Source organism: Procambarus clarkii, chromosome 42, assembly GCF_040958095.1.
Source record: "Procambarus clarkii isolate CNS0578487 chromosome 42, FALCON_Pclarkii_2.0, whole genome shotgun sequence".
NCBI lineage: Eukaryota > Metazoa > Arthropoda > Malacostraca > Decapoda > Cambaridae > Procambarus > Procambarus clarkii.
Genome location: NC_091191.1, coordinates 7,462,234 through 7,480,977, shown reverse-complemented (window position 1 = coordinate 7,480,977; position 18,744 = coordinate 7,462,234). Strand labels below are relative to the sequence as shown.

Genomic DNA, 18,744 nt, shown 5'->3' with positions numbered 1-18,744 from the left:
ATAGATATATCAGCCAAGCCAGATAGAACAAAACTCATTAAAACAACACCCATTATGGACACAGTCGTGGCATTCATAATCAGGTCGATTGTGAACTTTACAAGACCCATCACAGTGTTGTATTAAATAATTTCCCCACCTCACCCATTTTGCATTTTTACTTCTCTTGTCTCATTTTCTAATAAAATTAACTTAAAAAAAATCATGATTTTTGTTTAATTTTATTCAAATAAACTTTAGTAATAAATCCCAAACAACTAAGAGTAGAGACATAAACCCATATCCAACCCCAGTGGTAATAAAACCATGTATATATTTAACAAAATGTCTTTAACGCCATTTAACGACCCATTAAATGTTATTGCTTCTAGCTAAGTACTTTGACATGCACCTTTTCCCCGTGTTACAATCCTCTGCTCTCCCTCGTCCCCTTCCATTGCTACTCTGTACCTCAAAGGCGCAAAATCTCCATAATTCCTCTTTCCCTCGATGGTAAGCACTTGATCCAGGCAAATGTCTCGACCCCAAATTGAAAGCTGCTTCAAGAGTCCTCTGCAAATCTCCTTTTCAATATTAATGCTGCAAACATTGTCCAAGCTCCTGCACCGTCTCTGGGCGCAGATGTACGCGTTCTTGAAGGGGTACCTGTCAATTTTTGGTAAACCAACGTAGGGCAGCGTGCTGGCTGGTAGGTTTACCTCGGAGTGAGGCAGCGTCCTGCTGGTAGGTTTACCCCTGGGAGTGAGGCAGCTTCAGTCGTCATCCGATAAGACGCTAAAGCTTCTTATGTTAATCTCTGACATTATAATCAATTCACCGGTGTCTTTTTCACAGGAGATTTCATTTTAGCTCCGTCTACTAAGCAGTTCATCGATCTAAATACAATCCTGCTTTTTTTACTGCCAAAATAGTTTGTAAACACTTTATTAATGTTATATATACTTCTAAACTAACTTCTTCCGTCTTACCTTCAACCTCGATTATAAAGTCTCCAAATAAAGCAGCTATAACTCAGTTCTCTTTGTCAACCTCACTAGTTCTAGAAATTATCATTGTCCACAATATCTCTGAATGAATATGTCCAAACCTTTACAAACAAATAGCACTGACAAAAAAAGTATTTTATTTTAGCATTCATAAATATTTGTTTCTTCCTCAATGAATCTCTGCCGATGCCACCGCCAGGCGCGCATTGATTACCACAGTCTGCAGAATTTTAACATTTTTAACGAGAATATTTTCATAAAATTCATCATTAGTAATATTTCGGGAATAATGTTCTCCTTACTCGTTTGTCATACACATGGCACCAGTGTGTGTGTGTGCCAGCTGCTGTCATTGGCACCTCATCATAACACAACGTGAGGCACCTCATCACAACACAACGTGAGGCACCTCATCACAACACAACGTGAGGCACCTCACCACAATACAAAGTGAGGCACCTCACCATCCTCCTTTGTCCCTTCTTGCTATACGTCGCCTGTAGGTGTTCAAACTACACGTAAGACAACTTTCAACAAACTTTTATCTACCGCAAATACATGGGATACAGCACTGTCTCGCTCGGTGTGTGTGTGTGTGTACTCACCTAGTTGTACTCACCTAGTTGTGTCTGCAGGATCGAGCATTGACTCTTGGATCCCGCCTTTCGAGCATCGGTTGTTTACAGCAATGACTCCTGTCCTATTTCCCTATCATACCTGGTTTTAAAATTATGAATAGTATTTGCTTCCACAACCTGTTCCTGAAGTGCATTCCATTTCCCCACTACTCTCACGCTAAAAGAAAACTTCCTAACATCTCTGTGACTCATCTGAGTTTCAAGCTTCCATCCATGTCCTCTCGTTCTGTTACTATTCCGTGTGAACATTTCGTCTATGTCCACTCTGTCAATTCCTCTGAGTATCTTATACGTTCCTATCATGTCCCCCCTCTCCCTTCTTCTTTCTAGTGTCGTAAGGCACAGTTCCCTCAGGCGCTCTTCATACCCCATCCCTCGTAGCTCTGGGACGAGTCTCGTTGCAAACCTCTGAACCTTTTCCAGTTTCATTATATGCTTCTTCAGATGGGGACTCCATGATGAGGCGGCATACTCTAAGACTGGCCTTACGTAGGCAGTGTAAAGCGCCCTAAATGCCTCCTTACTTAGGTTTCTGAATGATGTTCTAACTTTTGCCAGTGTAGAGTACGCTGCTGTCGTTATCCTATTAATATGTGCCTCAGGAGATAGATTAGGTGTTACGTCCACCCCCAGGTCTCTTTCACGCGTCGTTACAGGTAGGCTGTTCCCCTTCATTGTGTACTGTCCCTTTGGTCTCCTATCTCCTAGTCCCATTTCCATAACTTTACATTTGCTCGTGTTGAATTCTAGTAGCCATTTCTCTGACCATCTCTGCAATCTGTTCAGGTCCTCTTGGAGGATCCTGCAATCCTCATCTGTTACAACTCTTCTCATCAACTTGTGTGTGTGTGTGTGTGTGTGTGTGTGTGTGTGTGTGTGTGTGTGTGTGTGTGTGTGTGTGTGTGTGTGTGTGTGTGTGTCTACATTTTATACATAATAAAGTTAAAAACAATTTTTTGTTTTATTTCAGTAAACAAGCACCATTTTATTTAGATTAAAGTAGCAATATTATATTACAATTGTCAAGTCCCATAAAATTACGACGGAAAAATCATGTTTACAGTTGAGTAAGCAAGATATACAGGAAACTGAGCCTCGAAGTCAGAAAAGCCGACGACGCCTGGAAAATAGAACCCTGGAACGCAAGACGCCGTGAGAACACAAAATTCCTACAGCCGATAAACTGCAAGAGATGAATGTAAGTAGAAAAAAACATTAACGAACCAGCTACGTAAGAAATTCATCACCTTTTAATGCCACAATAAATCAAATCATCATCGTACCAGTAACGAGGCTCTGAAACACCTCGTCACTTACAAAACATCCACATAACAGTAACGATTAATAATAAAAACATAGCGTTCGAGTTATTAAGCTTTTTCCCTTCTCTTTATCCTCTTATCTCATCGTAAGATTCCGTACGTTCTGCCCGTAGTCCTGGAGCCAGATTCACGAAGCACTTACGAACCTGTACATCTTTTCTCAATCTTTGGCGGCTTTGTTTACAATTATTAAACAGTTAATGAGCTCCGAAACACCAGGAGGCTGTTTATAACAATAACCACAGTCGATTGGCAAGTTTTCATGCTTGTAAACTGTTTAATAAATGTAACCAAAGCCCTCAAAGATTGAGAAAAGATGTACACGTTCGTAAGTACGTGCGTAACTGCTTCGTGAATCTGGCCCCAGGAGTCTTCCTGCCGACCATCTCGCCAAATTATTTTGTTAAAAAGAGCAAAAGAGCGGCTGACGAGCGGGAGATTAACGCAGGCAACTAACGGGAGCTCTCAGGATGTCTCTGACATCGCTGCTGACGTGAGCGACCGCTTGAGAGCCCTTAGAGACCAGGCAATACTAACACAGTGAGAGTTTTCAATTACCTTTGAAAACAACATTGTGTTTTCCGAGTCCGTTGCTGCGGTGGGTGTTTGACACACACCTGCAGCTGTCTCACGTCTGCGTCTCTCTTTGTTATTATGGCTTCCTGTTGGGGGATGTCGTTGTTATTGATGTTTGACAGGTGTGTGGCTGTTACGGGTTTGGCTGTTACAGGTGTGGGCTGGTTGTCAGTGCCGCTGACTGATTGCTAGATTCTCCAACCTCTTCCTTTGTCTTCACGTGTAACATTTGCACACATACATATCTTTACGCTGCCAGTGGACTCATTATTGACATACAAGCTTGTCTCAATATTTAGAAAACGGGACAATAGGTCTCTTTCGCGAGCCGCTTTCATTGTCTAGTAACGACAATTGTTGGCCTTAAGTAACGCATACGAGCGAAAAGCGACGTTCTTTGTAGGAGGAGAGGTTCACTATTATAAGTTTGGCTACCTCTGGAAGAGCGAGCGAGCGAGCGACAGATGTTGCTCGCGAAATGAGATCGCGTGCGCGAGAAACGCGAAAGATAAAACGAGAGAACAAACGAGCGTGAACGAGGACGAACGACAGAAGAAGAACGAGAGAGAGAGAGAGAGAGAGAGAGAGAGAGAGAGAGAGAGAGAGAGAGAGAGAGAGAGAGAGAGAGAGAGAGAGAGAGAAAGAGAGAGAGAGAGAGAGAGAGAGAGAGAGAGAAAGAGAGAGAGAGAGAGAGAGAGAGAGAAAACGAGGCAAAAAGAATTTTAAAACATGTGTTAGACATCCTTGGAGGGAGCTTGAGTCATTAGCGTACACAAAATGGAAAATGAGTCAAGTCCAAAATATAAAAAGGGGGTAAAGTGGTAATGAGATCATTACCAGGTGATACTGGGGGTGTTAGGAGGGTGTTTGTGGAGGGCGTGAAGCTCTTCATTACTGCCTCATTACCTCCTGCACTCATACTCAACTCTCCAGCCCTCTAAACCCTTCCCCCATCTTCCTCCTCTCTCCCATTTTTTTATTCACTATTCTTATTATCTCATCATCTCTTGTTTCTATCTCTGTCTTTTTCGATCTCCATTTCTCATTTTTTTCCTTGTGGTCGTCTTTTCTTATCTCTTAATTCCTCTTTATTATCTCTCATTATCTAACTTTTGTCTTAATTTTAATCTCTCGTCCCTACCACCACCTCCAGCCTCGTCTCTCAACAGGAACAGCATTCTTCGACCCTTGTCCACATGTGCCAGGAAATTCTAATATAAACAGTCTTCATGACGCACAAATGTGGCAGCCAGTGTGAGGAGCCACATATGAAACAGTTCAGTAGATGTGAGAATGAGTGAAACGGGGGTAAGAAGCACAAGGATAAGAGTGATAAGAGAATAGGCCCGAACAAACCCAGTCTACATGGATCTGATTTATCACGCTATTGTGATTTCTGTGTGTAGAGTAGGCCTAAGGCGAGGAAGAGAAGTAGGCCTGGTAAAGATTGAAGGACGTGAAAAATCTTCATCCCGTGAGACCTGTCCAGTTTGATGACCAGACCACGCACTAGAAGGTGAAGGGACGACGACGTTTCGGTCCGTCCTGGACCATTCCCAAGTCGCACGTGTCCAGGACGGACCGAAACGTCGTCGTCCCTTCACCTTCTAGTGTGTGGTCTGGTCATCATACTTTAGCCACGTTATTGTGACTCATCGCCTGTCAAGTTTAACAATGGTTAAGGTCGCTGAAGTTGTTGTGCAAGTGGTTGTCATGTCTGAAGTGAGATTAAATAATTTATATATTTTTGGTTTTAAGTTTTGAGGAAGGGTTTTATACGATATCCAAAAGTTCTCGAAAAATTATTATGGGGGACAAGAATGGGGAACTGGGATTCGTCCCGGGGAACGACACGACTGGCGGGCGCGGAGCGACGAGGGTGAACGACAGTGTAAACAAAGAAAATGCATAATTATACTTGGTATCGTTTAATATGAAGAAAGAACTGAAAGAGTCCTAGTTTTTTACGTGAATGTGTTAACAAATATGCACGTGTTGAGAAGCATTCACGTGCTGAGATACCAACGCACGTGCTGAGATACCAACGCACGTGCCGAGATACCAACGCACGTGCCAAGATACCAACGCACGTACCGAGATGCATTTATGTATGCGATACAAAAGCAACAAGAATAATCCTCATCTGGAACAGCTAACGTCACTGAATGAATAACGCAACAACATTATTTCCCCCTTTATGCCTCGGCATACAGAGCTGCAAAATTCCCTGCCAGAGAAGCCGCTCTGAACTACCAACGGCCACCAGACAATGAGTTGCAGCAGCAGCTGGACTTGTGATCCTGTGGTCCTGGGTTCGATCCCAGGCGCCGGCGAGAAACATTGGGCAGAGTTTCTTTCATTCTATGCCCCTGTTACCTAGCAGTAAAATAGGTACCTGGGTGTTAGTCAGCTGTCACGGGCTGCTTCCTGGGGGTGGAGGCCTGGTCGAGGACCGGGCCGCGGGGACACTAAAAAGACCCGAAATCATCTCAAGATAACCTCAAGATAGCTAGGAACGTTGTTGTTATAGATTCAGCTACTCGGAACAAGTTCCAAGTAGCACGGGCTATGGTGAGCCCGTAGTGGATTTGCCTGGCACGGGAGCGGTGCTGTGTGTGTCTCGAGCTAGGTTAGGTTATGAAGCATTAACAACAATTCCCACTACACTGTAAAAAAATGCAAAGATGAAAGTTCAACTTCCTTAAACTCTGCTGTCATTTGCTGCCGCCTCCGGGATCTTGCCTTCCCGGGAAAAATCAAAACCCAAAAATTTATTGTGTTTTTAGAGCCAGGAGCAAGAGCTTTTTTTTGGAGAAACGCACACAAACCAAAGGTGGTAAAAAGCGAGCCAAACAATATTTTTCCAGAGCGGCTGTAACATTTCCAATTTGCTGATATTATATACAAGACTGAAATAGCAATCCAAGGTTTATTGCAGTTAGAACGACTCTTGTCAAGAGAAATCTTTAGTGATGAAACATTTGTTTTTGCAAGTTATAAAATAAGCTCTAGGAGCGACGATGCTAAAATAATACGGTCTAAGTGTGTTTGTACCCGAGCCTTAAGTCTAGCCTCTGCCTCGTTCTGTCCTTGTTAAAGCCTGGAAGCCTTTATACTTGGTGCTGTTAAGACATTAACATTATCATAGTGGTTTGTGGTCGTACTTTGTACCAAGTGTTTTACCTCTTGCCGATGTTCTTCAAAGGAATCTCTTATGTAAACTGTACAGTCTTTGTCTAACTTCTTTCTTGAACACTGAAATATGCACATCCTCCTCCTTTTATTTTTTTAAAAGGTTTGTCTACAAAGTCGCAGTCTATACTATCTGTCAGTGAAGGTTTCCGCATTTAGCGTTTTATGTGACTTTTCTATTGTACATAATACAAATAATATTTATACGAGTGTGCATACATGATACATAGAGGAAGATACACAGGGAAGACACGTACGTACACTGCATAGAGCCACTAGTACGCAGTGAGTTTGATTATTGTGTTCAATGCACACATTACATGTTTTGTGGAGAGCGATACAAATGTCGACTTCAGCCTCTGTAAAATCCTTGTGCTGCCACTGGTTATAATGGTATCTTTATAACAATAAGAAATGAAAATATGATAGGAATTTCAACACCATGTTCAGGGATTTCAACACCATGCGAAGGGGATTTCAACACCATGTGAAGGGGATTTCAACACCATGTGAAGGGGATTTCAACACCATGTGAAGGGGATTTCAACACCATGTGAAGGGGATTTCAACACCATGCTCAGGGATTTCAACACCATGCTCAGGGATTTCAACACCATGCTCAGGGATTTCAACACCATGCTCAGGGATTTCAACACCATGCTCAGGGATTTCAACACCATGCTCAGGGATTTCCACACCATGCTCAGGGATTTCAACACCATGCTCAGGGATTTCAACACCATGCTCAGGGATTTCAACACCATGCTCAGGGATTTCAACACCATGCTCAGGGATTTCAACACCATGCTCAGGGATTTCAACACCATGCTCAGGGATTTCAACACCATGCTCAGGGATTTCAACACAAAGGTTAAAGTCCCAATCACAGACTCGTAAAACCTTGATACATTCAAGTATCCTGAGGCAGCTTCAGCTCTCACATGTTTATCCACAGATCCATCCATGTTGACAAGTAGTGGCTGTCAATGGGGAAAATGAACAAAAATTTGACAAATGTTGCAAGATGCGCCAGACACCCTGGCGGCGGCCACCAACACCAGCTTGCCGGAGTCCATCTGATACACACTATCAACCATGTAAGTTCTTTCCTTTCCAGCCTTACCTCCCAATGTAATGCCTTTACCCCCATCCTCAACACATCAAGAACCACTGACACTTGGTGTCCCCCCACCTCCAATAATCCTTCTCCATCAGCTGCCTTCTAGCACGTCAGGCCGACAGAACGTAATGCTAGAAACATTTGGTACCTCCATCCACCAAACACCAGGATCCCTGCTATTCTCAAGGATCTTTCCTACTACCAAAACATTCACCCTTTTCTCTCCATCTCAACCTTAGGAGCAAGACCAAGGTACGAATGTAAGAGAGGGCTGGAAACTGTTTTAGCTTTATATTTGACATTGAAGTGTCAATTAAATTGTGGTAATTCTTTTATGAGAATCATGGAGACTAATGAAAATTGTATTCAGGCGTCAGAGAAACCTGGTCAAAAAGTTATGGTGGTGGGGGAGAGCCCAATGTATACACATGTGGTCCTTGTGATATAACTTGGTGTTTATGCTTCACTTTTCCCTCCGCCTCCATTCTTCACCCCCTCCTTCCCTCTTGAAAGGCAACCTGTCCTCTTAAAAATAACGTCGCTTTTGGCCGTTTGCCCGTATGGCCGAAAGTGGACGTAATTTGAAAATGAAAATAAATGAGTTTTTATTTTTTAAACAACAGTTAGTTAAGGGTCCTCTGATAGGTTAGGTGGGCAGGAAATTCTCATAAAGTTTCAAAACTTTATGAAAAACGTTAATTGAAAATTTCCTCTCCTAACCTTTCCGAGTAAGCCAGACGACGCAAAGAGAAAACGGGACAGTACGTCACTTTCGTGAGCCAATTTCATTTCAAATTACGTCCACTTTTGGCCATAGCGCGCATACGAGCCAAAAGCAACGTTATTTTTAAGAGGACGGGTTGGATATACATCCCCACTTCCACTATTCCTCCGTCTCGACTTAATCCACGTTTAGTGGATTAGTGAAGACGTTTCGGTCCGTCTTTAAGACGGACCGAAACGTCTTCACTTCATTTCATGTGGGGGGGGGGGGGGGGTATTTGTTTTCAGCCCCGTTGTTGTGTAATTGATGTGAAGGGTAAAAGTTCTGGAAGATATATCCATCAGTCTACTTACCCCAAGATCTACGATTATCATAAAGGCATTTGAAGACTCGAAAGTTGAGAATAGGATTAGTTAGAAAAGGAGAGAGTAATAGATGCAGTCACAGGTCTGAATTAAGAGATGTAGTGTCGACTTTAACGTAAGAGTTAAAACAGTATAATGAATATGTTATATAATGAATATAATGAATATATAATGTATAATAAACAGTATAATGTAAACAGTATACTGTATTCATTAAACTGTAAACAGTATAATGAATACGAGAAACAATGCTACGGTGAGGTATGGAGTGCAATATCTTGAGGTTATCTTGAGATAATTTCTGGGCTTAGTGTCCCCTGCGGCCCGGTCCTCGACCAGGCCTCCACCCCCAGGAAGCAGCCCGTGACAGCTGACTAACTCCCAGGTACCTATTTACTGCTAGGTAACAGGAGCATCAGGGTGAAAGAAACTCTGCCCATTGCTTCTCGTCGGCGCCTGGGATCGAACCCGGGGCCACAGGATCACGTGTCCAGTGATCCAGTGTTCTGTTCGCTCAGCCAGAGTCTAGGTTTATTGCAAGTCAATAAACCTAGATAGATTTTTTGGATTTTGAAACCTATTTTTTTAATTTTTTTTTAAAAACCTATTTTTTTAATTTTTTTTTAAAAACCTATTTTTTTTTATTTTTGTTGGATTTGAAACCTAGATAGTTTGGCCGTGTTGAACTAATGGATGAGGCTAGACTGGTGAAGAGAGAGAGAGAGAGAGAGAGAGAGTAATTGAGGATAGGAGAGAGGGGTCGTGGAGGCGGACGGAGATGGTGAGTGAGGAATGAGGATAAACAGCTGGAAATAATATATTTGTATGGAAAGAGTGTCGCAATTCATGAGGATCGCTGTGCACCTGGTACCCCCAACACTGCGATAGTAATTGTTTATCTTTGATGCTACGTGTTATATCGTGAATAAGAGATTGTATAATTATAAAATTATACAAATCTATAATCTTTAACTATGTTTTTCACTGGGCTGAAGCATCCTGGGGCAGGAGAGTGGGAAGCTGGCTAAAAATGAGGTGTGTATGCTGCTCCTAAATTCACCTTACCACAATAAAGTCTAATATCATTCCCCTCTCCTCAACCCTGAGGTCACTTTATAAGGAAGCTCCCAAACCTGTCTTATATTTTCCTCCTCTCAGCCTTCATATTCTTAAGTCTTCATTTACGTTCTCTAGCGTCCTCGTTCCTTCTGCTTCCACAATAACCAGCTTTTACCCTCAGCTTCTCAGTCGCCTCCTTGTGGCAGGCAGCAGTAAAATGCCACCACCAGGAGCCTTGGACCATCCCCAAGCCGCCACTAAGCGTAGTCTGACAAACACTTAACTGCTCCACTTGTTCTTTTCATATTCCAAAATGTATATATATGTATTGCCTCGCCCCTCTCAACGTTATTTACATATCGTATTAAATTTGGAAGCTGCATTTCCGTGTCCATGCAGTAGGTGCTTAGTAAGGCTCTCTCTCTCTACTTCGTCGCAAGCACAGGGCAGGAAAGTAATGTGGGGTTACATCAGGGCACTTACATTACAGTACTACGCACAGTCAGGTTCACTGGTGTCAGAGGTTAGGGTGTGATACGAAGTGTGACACTGGTGCCACAGGCAGGGTCCGTGACACTGGTGCCACAGGCGGGGGTCCGTGACACTGGTGCCACAGGCAGGGTCCGTGACACTGGTGCCACAGGCGGGGGTCCGTGACACTGGTGCCACAGTCCCTGGGAGGGAAGTTTAAAAATCACTAAAGCAGTGGACGCACAGCGGTTCGGATAACGGGATTGCAGATCGGATGTGAGGTTGCAAGGGCCAGCAGTGTTGGGATTGTCCGCCTCACGCTGCCAGCGCTAACAGCTTGCTAATCCTACCAACACCCGCCACGCATAGTTTCATGACGGAATATTTCATGCATGGTAATATGCTTCAGGATACCGGCGGTGCATGAGAGCTTCGCCACCCCCCACGATCACTGCTGGACGCTGGGCTGCTGCCGCTCTGGTCGTGTTGAGTGGTTGACAGGGGGCGCTGGGGATCGACTGGAGGCGCTGGGGATCGACTGGAGGCGCTGGGGATCGACTGGAGGCGCTGGGGATCGACAGGGGGAGCGCTGGGGATCGACAGGGGGAGCGCTGGGGATCGACAGGGGGAGCGCTGGGGATCGACAGGGGGAGCGCTGGGGATCGACAGGGGGAGCCCTGGGGATCGACAGGGGGAGCGCTGGGGATCGACAGGGGGAGCGCTGGGGATCGACAGGGGGAGCGCTGGGGATCGACAGGGGGGGCGCTGGGGATCGACAGGGGGAGCGCTGGGGCTCGACAGGGGGAGCGCTGGGGATCGACAGGGGGAGCGCTGGGGATCGACAGGGGGAGCGCTGGGGATCGACAGGGGGAGCGCTGGGGATCGACAGGGGGAGCGCTGGGGATCGACAGGGGGAGCGCTGGGGATCGACAGGGGGAGCGCTGGGGATCGACAGGGGGAGCGCTGGGGATCGACAGGGGGAGCGCTGGGGATCGACAGGGGGGCGCTGGGGATCGACAGGGGGCGCTGGGGATCGACAGTAACCGTCTCAGTACTTCTGTCGCATAAGTTCAGATAAGTTAATCTTAAGATTCCTTTGTGGTTGTTAGGTCAGGACTTTTGTTCTATTAAAGCAGATAATTGTCTTTAATTGTTTTTCCAAGCACATGCCTTTAACAGCATGTTAATTTAATAATTTTGATTTAGGCACCACCTTGAATTGTACTGTTCATACCTGATACCTAGACATGTACATGTTCTCTATGCTCTTGTTCAGTTCAGGCATTGTCAACATGTTCTAATTTTTGTGTTGACATGCTGAGCGGTGTTAGTATTGTACACACATGAGTTTCCTTTAATGCTTATTATGTAATTTCTCATGTCAGCCATTACTGAATGCCACCGAGGTCCTTTTTGAATATCATTGTAACTATCTAGCTAGCCAGAGCTTGTCGACAAGGGACGTCGATTTGGTCCGAGCGGTGTTAGTACTCAAATTGTACGACGGTTGGGGTTAGCCAATCACAATCAAGTAAGCCTCTGACGTCATTCTCTACAGAGAGCGGTGACCAGGAGTATCTCACAGACCTCAGAGTTAGGTAGGACCTCGGCAGGGCAGGACCTAGTTACCTTCCTCAATAAACTGCTGAAGTCATCAATCGTGTATTACTTCCTATCCAGCAAGAACCATGCATATCCAAGAAGGTAACTAATAGAAGTACTGACCAGAGGGACTCCACCAGAGGGCCTCCACCAGAGGGCCTCCACCAGAGGGCCTCCACCAGAGGGACTCCACCAGAGGGACTCCACCATGCAAAAAGAGGTACAGGCCCTCCACAAGAGGGCCCCATCATCGTCTCTCATCTCACTCATCAATGTGTAACATGTTTCCCCAAACACACATTTTTCTACATATGAACTGTGACACGGTAACGTTACCCGCGTCACGCACACACACAGTGCAACCCATCCTCCTGAAATGATAGTACGAATAGTAACTATTTGCTGAAAAGTACCAATATGTAGTGAATAAGGACCGCCAGTAAGCCAGTTTTTGTACTATTGATTTTATGAACTGAAAAAAATCAAAGTTAAAAACCAAACTTAAATATCCGTTAGCCTAGTATGACACGCAGGTTCTAAGATGAGGTGCATTAGGCCTAAGATTGCCAGGAGAGGTAAGGTCTTCATGTTGCGGTTATAAAGAGTAATGAAAACAAGGAGAACTACGGGGATCACCATAGCCCGTGCTACCTGGAATTTTTTTTTTCCTGGTAGCGAATCTTAAACAACAAAAAACAGAGAAAAAGATAAACTTAAATCACTTAATAAACGAATCGTTTTTCTACTAAAATCTCTCCTTAAGTTCCGTGAAAGTGTGGATTAAGTAGACTGTTTCTACAAGCCGCCAACTGACATATCTGTTCAATATTTTTTTTTTCTTGTCTTTAGTGCGAGCTTAGTTGAAGAAAAATTCTTTAGACTCCAGGCTGTACTAAAACTCAGTTACTATTCCAACTGACAAACTTTTAACCAATTTGCTGCTCTTAAAAGGGGAGAAAGAAAAGTCACCGACCGTCCATTTGGATGGAATAAAATATAAAAGAAAAAAATCTGAAATCTTTTGAACCAATTTATGGCGCTTAACACTGACGACTATCAGTTATTATATTTATATATCACTGGGGAGGGGGGGGGGGTATAGCCGGTTATATCTCCCTCTCCCGTTTTCTTTATTAATCCCCCTAATCTACCTTTTATTTCCCAGCCCCCCCCCTCCCACGCCCCCTTATTACCCATCTTCAAAACGCACTTCTCGGCCTACTGTGCAAGGCCCGATTTGCCTAATAGGCCGAGTGATTTTCGTTATTTAAAAAAAATTGTTTCCAATTGGTTTATTTGAAATATTAGTATTATATTATATTAGGAACATCAATTATTGACTTAATTATGTTAGTTAATGTTTGGTTAAGATAGGTTAGGTTAGGTTAGGTAGGGTTGGTTAGGTTCGGCCATATATATCTACATTTGTTTAAACTTAAATTTAAAAAAAATTGAACTCATAAATAATGAAATGCTTTATCATTTCATAAGCAAAAAATTGAAAAATATATATATTCAGGAAACTTGGCTTATTAGGCAAATCGGGCCTTTCATAGTAGGCTGAGTATTGCGTTCTGGATACTAGGTACAACATACACACACACACACAATATTATATATATATATATATATATATATATATATATATATATATATATATATATATATATATATATATATATTATATATATATATATATATATATATATTTTATATATTATATTATATATATATATATATATATATATATATATATATATATATATATATATATATTATATTATATATATATTATATTATATATATATTATATTATATATATATTATATTATATATATATTTATATTATATATATATATATATATATATTATATATATATATATATATTATATATATATATATATATTATATATATATATATATATATATATATATATATATATATATATATATATATATATATATATAGGTGACCCCATGGTATTGCCCACATGCCATGAAGAACCAGAGGTACACTTAAGTGGATGGCCCCACACTGCCTCCCTATTTTTTTAAGGGTTAAGTTGCCCACTAAGATAATGTAATTTGCCAAATTTCCTCACTCCAGTCTACTCACTATAGGAAATTACTGGCTGCTCTTGCCTGTCTGTCTGTCTGTCTGGGTCCTCTATTTTGTCTATTATTACATCAGAATAGACTTTTTCACGGCCTCGCGATATGGGTAACCACTCTGCCATTAGTAAAATTTGATCACTTTTCACCTTAATCGTAAAAATGATATTTTTATTTTATATATTGGTGCCATAAATATACAAACGGTCTCTGTATCTCTCTCCCTCCCTCCCTCTCTCCCTCAATCGACCGAATACGCTAGAAATCCTTCTCCCATGTTGACTGTGTAAGGGTGTGAGAGGACTGTCTGCATAAGCCCCGAGTCCCATTTTTCTAGTTAATGGTTGCTGACGCCCACTTCCCTGCCAGAGACCTGCTGCAAGGTTTGGCTCTTTACTCTCTAGCAAGTCAAGCTAAAATATTGGCATTACCTCTTATTTGAGAGCAGGAGAGACAGAGCTTCACATGTCAGCTTGATGGTGGCAGCAACAGGAGCTTCGCTATCAGCACAAGCTCTCTCTCCTAAATGGCATCTGGATGCCAAGATCCCTCGCTGTCATCTCTCTATACTCTGTCTCATTTCTCTTTCATATATATCTTACCTTTCCCCTTCATTCTCCGTCTTTCCTATCCTCTTACTTATCCGTTGCTCTTTCCCACACCCTAACTACTTGTCTCATTGTATTTCCCCTCTCCCATTTCTCCCTCATAACTTCCCTCTCTTTCTCCATCCATCCCGTTCTCCTGTCCCTCTCTCTTCCATCCTTCCTCACGCTGCTGCTGCTGCTCCTTCTCTCTCACTCCTTCCTTACACCCTCTCCTCTTTGCCAGGTGACAACTGCTCTTCACAACTCACCGCTTTCAATTGCTCGATCATTCAGACGTAACATTTAACTTTCACAGGAGTAATACAGCATTAATTACAAGGGATGGAAGGCAGAGGAAACCTGGGCCAGGTATTCATCAACCATTTACGAAACATGTACATCTTTTTCACATTCATGGCGGCTTTGTTTACATTTAATGAATTTGTTTATGTGCTCTGAAGCCCCCATGAGGCTGTCTGCAACAGTATTAACCTCGGGTTGTGGAGATTCGAAGCTCGTAAACTGTTCGTAAACAAAGCCGTTACGATTAAGGAAAGATGCACAGGTTTCGCAAGAGCGAGGGTTGACGACTCCTGGCGCAGATGACTTGTTAGGCAAGCGGGAGAAGCAGCCCGGAAGAGCTGCTTCAGAGATATAAGTTACGTAGTTATCTTTCTTGCCTGCCTACGTGTTCTTATTGACATGATATCACCCCCAAGCACCATCTTCACGTGTTCCTCTCGACGCGATATCACCCCCAAGCACCATCTTCACGTGTTCCTCTCGACACGATATCACCCCCAAGCACCATTTTCACGTGCTCCTCTCAACACGATATCACCCCCAAGCACCATCTTCACGTGTTCCTCTCGACACGATATCACCTCAAGCACCATCTTCACGTGTTCCTCTCGACACGATATCACCTCAAGCACCATCTTCACGTGTCTCTCTCGACAAGATATCACCCCAAGCACCATCTTCACGTGTCTCTCTCGACACGATATCACCTCAAGCACCATCTTCACGTGTTCCTCTCGACACGATATCACCTCAAGCACCATCTTCACGTGTCTCTCTCGACAAGATATCACCCCAAGCACCATCTTCACGTGTCTCTCTCGACACGATATCACCCCAAGCACCATTTTCACGTGTCTCTCGACACGATATCACCTCAAGCACCATCTTCACGTGTCTCTCTCGACAAGATATCACCCCAAGCACCATCTTCACGTGTCTCTCTCGACCAGATATCATCCCCAAGCACCATTTTCACCGCGAAGCTTCACAGGTCTTCACTGTTGGCTCTCACTACGCTCTAGGTCTTGGTAAATCGCCCAATTTGGCCTGGGTTCGTATCCTGGCCAGGGGTGGGGGGGGGGGGGGGAAGAATGTAATAGGCGCTAGTCCTTAACACTACGCCTCTCTTCACCCAGCAGTAAATAGGTACCTGGTTGTTTAAAGGTTTTTGACGATTTTTTTTCTCTCAGGGGGAAACTAAGATTAAGAACCTGCCCGAGATGCTACGCGGCTTTTGTCGGAAAATCCGACACCATTTAATATATCATACAGACAGATAATAATTTCTGCTGTATTACCAACAAGTTACCCATAGAAAACGTAACTTGTAGTGGAATTACCGTCTAAGAAAACGGGATATCATCACCACATACTATTATAATTCACCACCTATTATGGTGGGAATTATTCTTAAATACATTAGTCTTTGGACTTTACCATCATAAAAACATCTTATATAAATTAACTTAATTATCAATATTAAAGTAGAGTAAATGTGACCCTTCTATCACGTTCTGAAATCTGGACAATGTAGGCCAGGCGTCAGAGTGAGGAGGAGGGCAGCCATTGTTGTTTATTGAGACCAGAGGCTCACACGGGAGCAAATTCGGCTCCTGTTAAATTTACTTGGACGTAGTGTTATGGAACCCAAAGGTGTACCATTGTCAACACGCTGTCTACAAATACAAGTTAAGTGTCTATCCGAAACCCGTTTATCATTCATTTATGGCCATTAATGTCAGGATATAGGGTTAGCCGGTTAGAACGCGAAATCGCCTCATACTAAAGGTAATTAAGCCAGGTCTTTAATGTTCCATGTACTGTATAGTGTTTTCTCTGATATAGCTTGTCATATATAGGATTCTGGCTTCACAGCTAGCGCACTTTTGACAGGTCAAGACGAGGATGCAAGATTATGTGCACCTGTTACTGGGTGATAGAAGCTACCTCAAAGAGGATAATTTGGTGTCTACACCCTAGTTATACCTGGTGGACTAACCTGCTGTACTATAAGAGAAGGAACCTCATCAATGTATGTAGCTATTACTGTAGTTTGATTGGCTGCATATATATTAATTTAATAAACCCCCCCTAATGTGTAGAGGATCGATTTGTGAGATTGAGACTATTGCAGAAATACAGTCCACTTATCATTATACAAATTGCTATCGAAGTATATAAATTAACGTAAATATAAATTCATATAAATTAAATAAATATAAATCTCACAGGTCGGTTCCCACAGCTTTACAAGAGTGATGTTAAGTCTTTATTCACATTCCCCCAAAGAGCTGCAAAGGTCGTGCATGTTTAACGTTCTCTTAATAATTACCTTAGATTACAACTCTTGATAATTATCTCACATTACGACTCTTGATAATTATCTCACATTACGACTCTTGCACATCAATATCTTCCATAACACTTAGTTTAATGAATAATATTAATTTACATCTGAAAACCTTAGCTTAGAGAATCACTGATCGCCTCTTGAAATTAATTTCGTAAAGTCGTTCTTAAAGAGAGAGTTTAACATTTATATATATTATATATGCATCAACTTATACAAACTTGTGGAAAAGATGCTCGCAAAACCGGTTTGGCGACTTTCAGACATCCGCGAAGGAACAAGTGTTTGTCGTGAGTATAATTGTTGGGTTGGCAGTTGTCACAATACTTTATAATGTAGTGAGTTTGGTCTATGGACACGAGCTACGAGCAGTAGCACGAGCTCCAGCACCAGAAGCACTACCACCACCAGCACTACTACCATCAGGCACCACCACCAGCACCATCACCAGTACCTCCACCACCAGTACCTCCACCACCAGCACCACCACCAGTACCACCACCACCAGCACCACCACCAGTACCACCACCACCAGCACCACCACCAGTACCTCTACCACCAGCACCACCACCAGTACCTCCACCACCAGCACTACCACCAGCACCACCACCAGTACCTCTACCACCAGCACCACCACCAGTACCTCCACCACCACCACGACCACCAGTACCACCACCCACACCCCCTTCCCCAGGCACCACCACTACCACCACCACTACCACCACCACTACCACCACCACCAGAAGCAGCACCAATATCAATACCACAAATTAACTACAATTTACCATTACATAAACATCAATCCATCTAACATTACCACCTTACACAAGAAATACCATCAACCAAAAACTACCACAAAACCCTACAAAATCATAAAAATATAGCCCACCTTCCTAACTACCCGACTAAAACACTTCACGTTCCTAACAATCTTTCCCAACTACACGAAGATTTGCGACAAAATGATTTTCTGCCCTCGTTCCACACATGTTGCTACCGATCCCCGGGACACGAACCTGGGCGACCAGCCAAGTAGGCCAGCCTGATCACCCAGAGTAACCATTCTGGGGAACCATTCTGGGGAACCATTCTGGGGAACCATTCTGGGGAACCATTCTGGGGGAGAACGGACTGGCCAGGACTGGCCAGGGCCGGAAGCATTGATTATTCCCCGCACGGGCGTACCGACTGCGGAGGATTTCCTCTTAAGGGCAATATTGTCTTGGAGAGAAGCCGGCGATGGCTAACCGGCGCTTCTTAATAGTAACTGATAGCTCTGGGATCCACAACATGTTATTTCCAGGTTGGTAGGAATTCCTTTCTCCGCTCCAGACGT

General features: G+C 43.2%; 1 long non-coding RNA gene across 1 annotated transcript in view; it reads right to left on the bottom strand.

Annotated features, from left to right (window-relative positions):
* The window catches only part of LOC138373595 (uncharacterized), a 392,875-nt gene that overhangs the window by 140,221 nt on the left and 233,910 nt on the right, over positions 1 to 18,744 (bottom strand). The window lies entirely within an intron of this gene.